Source organism: Myxine glutinosa, chromosome 1 (genome assembly GCF_964187855.1).
Source record: "Myxine glutinosa chromosome 1, kmMyxGlut1.1, whole genome shotgun sequence".
Lineage (NCBI taxonomy): Eukaryota > Metazoa > Chordata > Myxini > Myxiniformes > Myxinidae > Myxine > Myxine glutinosa.
The window spans coordinates 212740325-212749533 of record NC_136261.1 but is presented as its reverse complement, the minus strand read 5'-3'; the positions used below and the strand labels follow the sequence as shown (position 1 = coordinate 212749533).

At 48.2% G+C, this 9209-nt stretch overlaps 1 non-coding gene across 1 annotated transcript; it reads right to left on the bottom strand.

The window, feature by feature from the left end:
• Positions 1-1854: 1854 nt before the first annotated feature.
• LOC144889936 (U2 spliceosomal RNA) lies at positions 1855-2040 on the bottom strand. The gene has a single exon (XR_013622152.1). It is a non-coding gene; the product is annotated as a U2 spliceosomal RNA (small nuclear RNA).
• Between the last annotated feature and the right edge of the window lie 7169 nt (positions 2041-9209).

Here is a 9209-nt window from a genome sequence, read left to right as displayed (position 1 = left end):
AAAAGTGTGTGTGTGTGTGTGTGTGTGTGTGTGTGTGTGTGTGTGTGTGTGTGTGTGTGTGTGTGTGTGTGTGCGTGTGTGCATGTGTGCGTGCACGTCTATGGGCGGTAACTTTTTTTCTTTTTTTTTTGGACATTGTTTTGTCATCAAATTTTCAACAAAGCTTTATTATGAGAATATGGAGAAGGCAAATTAATATATTTTTCAAAAGGTCAAAAGTCAGAATCACCTAAAATTGGAAATTTTTATCTGATTGACCTGAAATTTGAAGAATTTTCATATTGCGACACTGAATTGGTTCACCATTCAAAAGCTACAAACCGATTGTTTTTTGTTTTTTTTAGATCAAAAGGTCAAGATTGCATAAAATCATCAATTTCCATCCAGACTCAAATACAGACAAAGGGAAATATAACTGAAAAATAAATGTGTAGTATGTGGCACTTAGCTCAAATCGGCTCTTGAATCTCGTCAGGAATCGTCAAAACCCCCTCGCGTCCTTGGCGGGAAAATGCGCTCGTTGGTGTGAACTAGGCCTCGCCGCGCCGTCCACTCACTCCTGGCTTCGTCGAGAGCACAGCGAGCAGGCCAAGCCCATCCACTCGTCGTTCTTGCTTGGGAAACCGCAGTTCGTGGTCCGCAGTTCCTCCTCACGATCACGATGAAGATGTCGGAACACGACCGTTCGTTATTAATCTTCCTTGTGCAAGAGCAATAGCGACCATTCACTATGGGATCCAGAACGAGAATAAGAAGATGTCGGCCGAGCATTCCTTTATAGTCAAGGCTCTGACGTCATCTCACGATGTCTCCGTTCCTATCAGCGAGTTCCATCTTACCAGTACCTGTGCCAATCAAATCCCGGACCAATCACTTCTCTTCGGGGCGTGGCTCCACTGCCCAGCCTGATTGAGTGGTGATGTCGCGGCTGCACCAGTGGTAGTGTTCGATGCCTGGTTTCTGGTTGGTTTTTAATTAGTGTCATTAATTATGGTGTCGATTGCTTGGCTTGGCTATGGTGTGTAGTGCGGTGACATAAGGAACACAAGCAAAGTTGAGGCAATTACATACAGGGGATCAATTTACCCATAATCCCTCACTAATTAACATACCCCACACCTCTCATAGGATGAAGATACAAGCTTAAACGACATACGGTCTACACAAATTTCCTACTTATGACACATCGAGGTTTCTTCTTCTTCATGACAGTCAGAGCACACTACCTATGCATTCTACCTGGACTAAGGTATTGCCTACCCCCGACAAACATAACAGTACAGAAAAGAAGGAGCATTGCATAGCTTGTAGAAAATTCCAAACAATACAAAATAAGTGACATTCAAAAAATCTCATGTGCATGCTGTACTACCCTTGTGTTCTGAGGGGGAACCAAGTAATGCTCTAGAAAAGTTCATATAAAGGGTGCCAATTTGATTCATGCACCTGTATGAAAAAGTAAATGTATTTTATTTGCCAGATTTAGGGAACACCTTTGTACGAACTTTTCTAGAGCATTACTTGGTTCCTCAGAACACAAGGGTAGCCCAGAATGCACATGAGATTTTTTGAATGTCCCTTATTTTGTATTGTTTGGCATTTTCTATAAGCTATGAAATGCTCCTTCTTTTCTATACTTTGCTACATGGGACATACCCTTATATAAAGGGACCTTTTCTATGCCCCTGGCATTTTACCCATGAATTACAATGAGAAAGAGACAACCTCCAAACCACTCCACATCACCTAGTGTCCGAGCTCAACCAACAGTTTTGAAGCATAAACATGTCTCTAGTTACAAAAACTTTATCACGATCATTAACGAATCTTTTCTTTGTTTAAAAATTCCCCCGAAGGGGGTGCACCATTCCCGGAGGTACTGCAATACCAGGTCGATACGTGGAGCGGACGGAGCAAGCCCCTGATCCAACTCCCGATACCAAAAATCCATTTTATAGACTAGTCCCGCATTGCGAGACATATCAGCTATTAAACTGATAACAGATACTACGACGATTTTTTTATTAAAATGAAAACTAGAACGGGCACTCGGTAGAGCGCATACCTTCGCCGCAGCTACTGTTCTGTACTTGGCATGGGAGTGTAGGGAACAGAACAGTGAACAGTTTGGTGCTGATTTCATGCAAATCGGATAAGAATTGACCGAGTTATGACAAAAAACGCACATTTTGCAAGGTCGTGACCCCCCTGACCTTTGACCCCCAACCGCTAACAAAGGTAATGTCTTCACTGGGTCATGTCGTATATCACAAGATCGGGCATTGAATTCTGAACATTTTGGCATTAGTTGCATGCCAATTGGATAAAAATTGACCGCGCTAGGGTAAAAATACGATGTTGACCTTTTCGTGACCTTGACCTTGACCTTTGACCCGATTGCTCCCAAAATCTAATCAAATGTGTCCCGTATAATAACCAATCATCCCACCAAATTTCATGCAATTCGGTTGAATACTTTTTGAGTTATGCGAATAACATACACACACACACACACACAGACATACAAATAAATACACAGCGATCAAAACATAACCTTCCGCTTTTGCGAAGGTAACCAGCAAACAAGTATCAACCATCAAATCAAATCACAATTGCTCAATTGAAGATCTTCCACAACAATTACAACATATTTCGTAAATCCACATAAAGAAACATCTCTCTCTTAAACAAGGCAAGAACATAGTTCATAGAAAAATGATGCATTCCATAACATGCTGAGACCCTCGCCTTCCACAAGGCCATTTTCAAACAATTCAATATTCTCCAGAACATTATTCGTTTCAGTTTACATTGATTTCCAAACGGACCGTACAAAATCATTTCCCAACTTAAAGTAAACTTAACCTTTAACTTGCACAAAAACTTACACAACACCTCATTCCAAACTAAGGAAGCGAAAACACAATCCCACCAAAAATGCCGAACTGACTCCGATTCATTACATCAAATATATGGGCATTTATTGGTGGAGACATGACCTCTTACTGCTTGCACAGCCCTACATTGCAACCACTGCCACACAGCTAACCAGGCAAGGTCACTTTGAACTCCAGTAAGGGCCTGGGACGAAACGTTCCGCCACACCGCCAAAGTTCTTTCCCTTTGAAGACCACCTATCGGAAACACCTCTTGTACTTTCTTCTCCTTTATCAAGTTTCCAAAACTGCACTCAAATCATCCCCAAAACTACCCTCCCGAACAAATTCTTTCAATACCGAATAGGGATACTTGGGATTCCACTCATACGGTCTACCCAAACCCACACGCTTCCCCCGAACTCTGTTCAGCTCAGGCAGAATATAATACCCAACGGCTGCACGTCTGATGCCTTCCCCGCCATCGTCATGTGCAACGCCATGAAGGCTGCTCTTAAACTAGCTACCAAGTCTGGGCCGCCCCTTCCCCCTTCCAGTTGTCCGACACCTAGCCGGTGCTAAGGCCGATAAAACCATGGCTTACACATAAACTGAAAAACCAAACTCCTTAACATTGTAGCAACTCTTTATGCTGGAGGGAACACCTCTGCTAAAAACCGAAGCAAAGGAAAAATCTGCCCTTTTACAATGGTGCCCTTCTCTATTGACGAGAGGGTTCTCTGCCCCCATTCACTCAACAAATTTTTAACCAAACTTCGTTTTTCTTCCCAATTCTTTGCTATATTGCTGCCGGTCCCCAGCCACACCCCCAGCACTTGCAGGCAACCCTCCACGACCCTAAATCTTTGCAAGAGGGCCTCCACCCATGACCCCCCCCCCCTCCCACCACCAACAAATTTGATTTATTAAAATTCACATTCAGTCCACTGGAACTTGCAACGTCCTCGCACACCCACATTATCTCCTCCAGTTCCCCACTCTGAGCAACACAAACTACCAAATCGTCCATATAAGCTAAACATGGGACCCCAGAACTCCCCCGAACCTGGCACCAATACCCCGCTGACGTGCAAAGAAAACATATATAGCAAGGGATCCAACGCAAGAACAAACAACAAGGGGGACAATGGACATTCCTGTCGAACCCCCCGGGAAATCGCAAACGGCCGCGATAACCGGCCATTCACATTCACTCGCCCAACTGAAGTGGTATACATCGTTTTGATCAACTTGACCAGACTCTCCAAAACCCCATTCCGCTAGAATAGAGGACAAATATTCCCTGGATAACATGTCATACGCTTTCGCAAAGTCCAAGCTTAAAACCCCTGCCGAACGTCCCCTGATTTCCACCGACGTAATCAAATCTCGAAGGAGAAGCAACACATCCGTCGTCCTTCGCCCTTTGACTCCACACCTCTGAAACACACCCAACCGATCTCCTAAAGCTACCTGAAGCCTCCCCAGCAAAACCATCGCAAGAATCTTGTAGTCCCCATTTAATAGCGAAATCGGCCTCCAATTACTCAAGCAGTGCAGATCCCCTTTTTGGGGTATCAAAACAATATTGCACTCGGCCCAAGAGGCTGGACACTCACCCACAAGTAGAACCTCATTGAACAACTCGACAAGTGGGTCTTTTAACTCCTCCCAAAAACACCTGTAAAATTCCAAGGGCAATCCATCTGGCATCTGGTTCGTGAAAACCACCTCAAAACTTTCCACCCCCTGGTAAAACGAACACAAAATCCAACTGACTTGATGAGAATCCCAACTCATGGATCAACAGCAACTTGCAAAACCGAAGTTGGTCCATATCAAAATCCAAGTCTTCTTTAATGGTAAAACGGATAGCGTTCTTCCTGGGAACATTTGCAGGCTGAAACCATTGTGCCGCCGCCCCTGCCGGACGCCGAGTTCTTCCACCAAGCACGGCTGCTCCACTCGCCGCTCCCTGCCGGTTCGGCACCGGAATTTCCCCACGACTCGGTCGTTCCGTATCCGGACTAAGGCGGGTCCCGGCATTCGCACCTCGACTCCCGTCGATGGGTACATCGCTCCGCGGCGCAACCGCAGGTTCCCCAGAACACGAGGTTGGGAATTTTCCCTTCACCCGACCTCCTTCCCCAAATCCAGCAGAACTCCGCCAAGGTTCCCGATGAAGGCCCGAAGGACCGGCCACTGCCGGCTCCTGCTGGGAAGCTCACAATCCTTCCGCCACAACCGAAGGACCCTCCGCCGCCGACTCCACTTCCATGCTCCCCACTCCTCCACCACAACTTGGTCCGACCACACCCTCGCCTTCGCCTTCTCACCTTGCGCAGCCTCCGCACAGGCATTATCTTGAAGCACGTGCAAGTCGAGAGCATCCACATCCGCCCCCTACCATCCGAGCAGTCTTGTGAAACGAGTCCTTCTGAAACCTCTTCCACCACCTCCGAGGTCTCTCCACCCACAGTCTCCACATCTCATCGAACCCCTCCAATATCCCAGCTGGCAACACCGACTCGTCCGCTGCTGCCACCGTCATTGAATCATTGATCGCACCGCCACGATCCTAGATCCTCGACCACTTGATCTTAGCCAAAAGGCCGAGAAGCGATAACTAAAAATAATATTCAATTTCCTTTTCCACGAGGATCACCTTTATTATTGAGCGGCGACGATTCAAGGAAAATCGAAATTCCTTCGAAATGGCCGCTCGTTCGACGCTTCCATTGCAGCTTCGAAGCTCCTTCCATACTCTGATATTAAACAATCCTGATGTGTTATATTTATTTTGTTTATCTTGGGAGAAATATCGAATTTATTGTTGGAGATAACAACCCAAGTTGTGTTACAGACACGACTTTGATGTTAAAGTGGGCCGAGCGGAATGGCCGTCGTGTCCGCACAAATTACCCGACTATACTCGACGTTGACGAAGTCGCGTTACGCTGGCTCAATAAGAAAAAGAAGACACCCGGCTGGGTTATAAAATGACGACACCAGGGATACGGTTCTCAAGACCTCCGGAGGAGATTATATTCGTTACGGAAGGTCAGATTACAGGGACGAGAGGTACAACATAGAAAGACAAGCACTTAGACACAATCTTATATTATTCCCAACAGACGACAGATAAACGGGACAAAGCTGACTCACACGGGGATTGATGGCTAGGAAAGGCAAGGTAGCGATGGCTCCAGGTGCACCTGGGCTCGGGGCAGGAGCAACACGGTTCGGTCCAGAGATGCGGGGAGGTCTCGTCGCAGCGCTCAGAGGTGACGTTCTTTCTCAGGCGGGTCTTTCTCAGGCCTCTCCAAACTCAGGCGCATCTGTTTCAGCGCTCGCAGGTCCGTCTTTCTCCAGCTGGGGGCGCATCTGACGTCACGTCCGCTACGTGGCCGCGTATATCCGGCGGGGAGTGACACGCCCTCGGCTCGCTAGCGCCGCCCCAGATGGAATCGGTCCGCCCTTCTGATTGGGTGCGGGGGGTTACCAGGCTCCGCCCTTGAGGAGGAGCTGACAGCCAGCCCCTCCGTGGTAACCCCGTGGAGCGCGTGGTCAATGGCGCTAATCGAGCCGGTGTGAGGACGCATCCTCCCCCGCGCCGCCGCCATCTCCTCTGTTGTTGTTGTAATTGTTGGGGAAGAAGATGGAAGGAGGTATGGGAAAGGTCCTAAACTCACTACTGATGCCATATAATCACATTCTGGTGCAACGAAGAGTCATAATTAATGGAGACGAGGCCTTAACTGACATAGACTAAGAATAACTAGGAAGATGTCCGAAAGTTGTCTACGTGTGGTGCGGTGGACCTGGGCACGACATTTAATGGGGGAATAAGGGGAAGGTCGGCTCTACTGATTGTTATTTACATGCAATGGGACTAGGGAATGGGGGATTGGGGAAAGTTGGGGAGTATTGGAGAAAATAGGGGAATATTTACAAGCGGATATGGAGGCCAAATTCCATATTCACAACATTGCACCCTTCTCTACCCTCGGGGCGACCCGACCCGATAAATTTTTACCTACTTTAGTGTGGCACGCAATGTAGTTCCCTCTACTATTAACTCTACCCTGAGTGCGACAGTTTTACAGATATTCACGAATGAGTAAATATGTCCCCCTGCGACGTTGCACCCTTCTCCTCACAGAAACACACCCACAGGATAACCGAATCTGGAAAGAATTCTCAAACTAAACATACAGCCGGTAGGGAGCATTATTTACAAGATTACGCTGATATCTACACTACGATCCAGGACCTGTTTTTGGAGGAACACATGCAGATGTTATGCATAGAGAGAGCGCGCTTGCCAGCATCGATACACCAACCCACGAGTGCTCTGTGGCCGACGGCCTTTAATAACGTGCAGAGCACCCTTTCCCAGCATCAAAAGCACCACCCCACCACCAATCGGTGCAGTCACCATTGTTCATTGGAATAAAAATAAATTCGACAACCCCTAACCCTGCAGGTGTCTCTTTCTCTTCTTGTGGTGCACTTGGTGTTAACTAAAAGTGGTTCACCTGTATGGCATAGGTGCCACGTTGACCCATAGGTCCATCCCCGGGTGGTGCTTGGCCGCAAACGAACTGCGGTCCATTGTGGGTGGCCACAAACATTGCGGTCCATATGGTGTATCGATCCCGGCAGCAAACAGCGAAAGTGCAGGCCCACAACTGCGCAGCCAGCACCTCTCTCTCCTCTCTCTCTACCCCAAAGCCAGATCCTCGGAGGTGGGAGACAAAAGAAGCAGACAAGTGAGTAAGGTGGTAAGGGCGCAAAAGTGCACGCAATGTAAGGTGATGCACACTGGGGGCACATGGGAACCAGGTGAGACAGGTACGTTCCTATCGTACGCCCCCCCCCCCCCCCCCACCAGGTAACCTACATGGCCCCTCCCTTACCCCTTACTGTATCCACAAAACACAACACTACCCATAAACATCTACTTTACAAATCAACAAACATCCCTACTGTCTTCCCCGTTCCTCCCATATACCAAATTCGTCTTCTCTCCCTCCTAACCAATCAAATTTGCCATTTTCAACTCTCATCAAAATTTGCCATCTCCAACTCAACATCATAATTTGCCATTACCAATTCATCATCAGTCCCTCCTAGGGAGGGAGAGATGGAATCACCCCAATGTCTCGTCCACGTCGTGATGCGTCTCACAAATCCACACAGCGATTCATCTCCTGCAACAAAACAAAGAAAACACAGGTGTGGAGTCATCATCATCACCACAGGTAAGTGGCTGCGTATGGTGCGACAGGATCTTCAATCCTAACTATTTCCTAAATGACTTTAACAACTTTACACTACCCGGGGTCTTTCTCCGGCCAAACCATTGGCCCTCTTACACTATGGGTTCTAAAAACCAATTCCCATTGGCCAAACTGTGGTGCTTTTCAATTTGGGGTCTCACTCCCCCGATTCATCTCCCGGTGCCCTCGCACAATTTCTGGGCTGTGGCGTGTACCTCTCCCAGTGGGTCTACCCACCTGCACACCTCCACCACTGCGGTTGCCTCCGAGCTTACCTGCTCCTTACCCTAACCTAACTACCTGGGGAAGGCCCTCTGGCACTCTCCCCACTCGGTGCCCTCTCTGGCACTGGGCTACCCGGGTCCATCCTCCGGATCCTCGGGCCCCATCCACAACTCTACCGGCTCCCAGAGCCCACCCGCGGCCTCACCTGGCCGACATCCTCACAGTGGTGGAGTGCCCAACCAACTACACACACTAACAGGCTACACGCCCAGCCATTTCCACAACACTAATGCACCCATCCACAACACCATTCTGCAACCGCACCACAGATGCCAATATCCAACCACAATTTACCTGTACCCTCTACCTAACACTTACACTACCCGCCCCGGGTACTCGTGAAAGGGGTCCACTCTTCCCCCATCCACACCTTCGCACCATGCACACCACTCCGTACCACTTACTCCAACTTTCTCCACACACCTGTACCTGCACACCTGTGCTCTCACACCTGGTGCCACCTGCACCCTTCTCTCCCCAAGCGCATTCGCGCTGATCCACACACTCACTACTCACACACTGCTCCACACACCTGTCCAATTGCACACCTGTGCAATCACACCTGTTCCATCCTCACACACACGGCATCATCTCAGCTAACTACTCCCTTCTGCAACTTGCGCTTCCCAGTCGTCCCTTTAAACTATTGCGCTCCCACGTCATTATCATCCATACTAATCGACCTGCGTCCCCACTACAGGTATCAGTCACTAACTAATCTTAACGTCACCTAATGTCATCTTCTAGGGCCCTATCCATATAACCT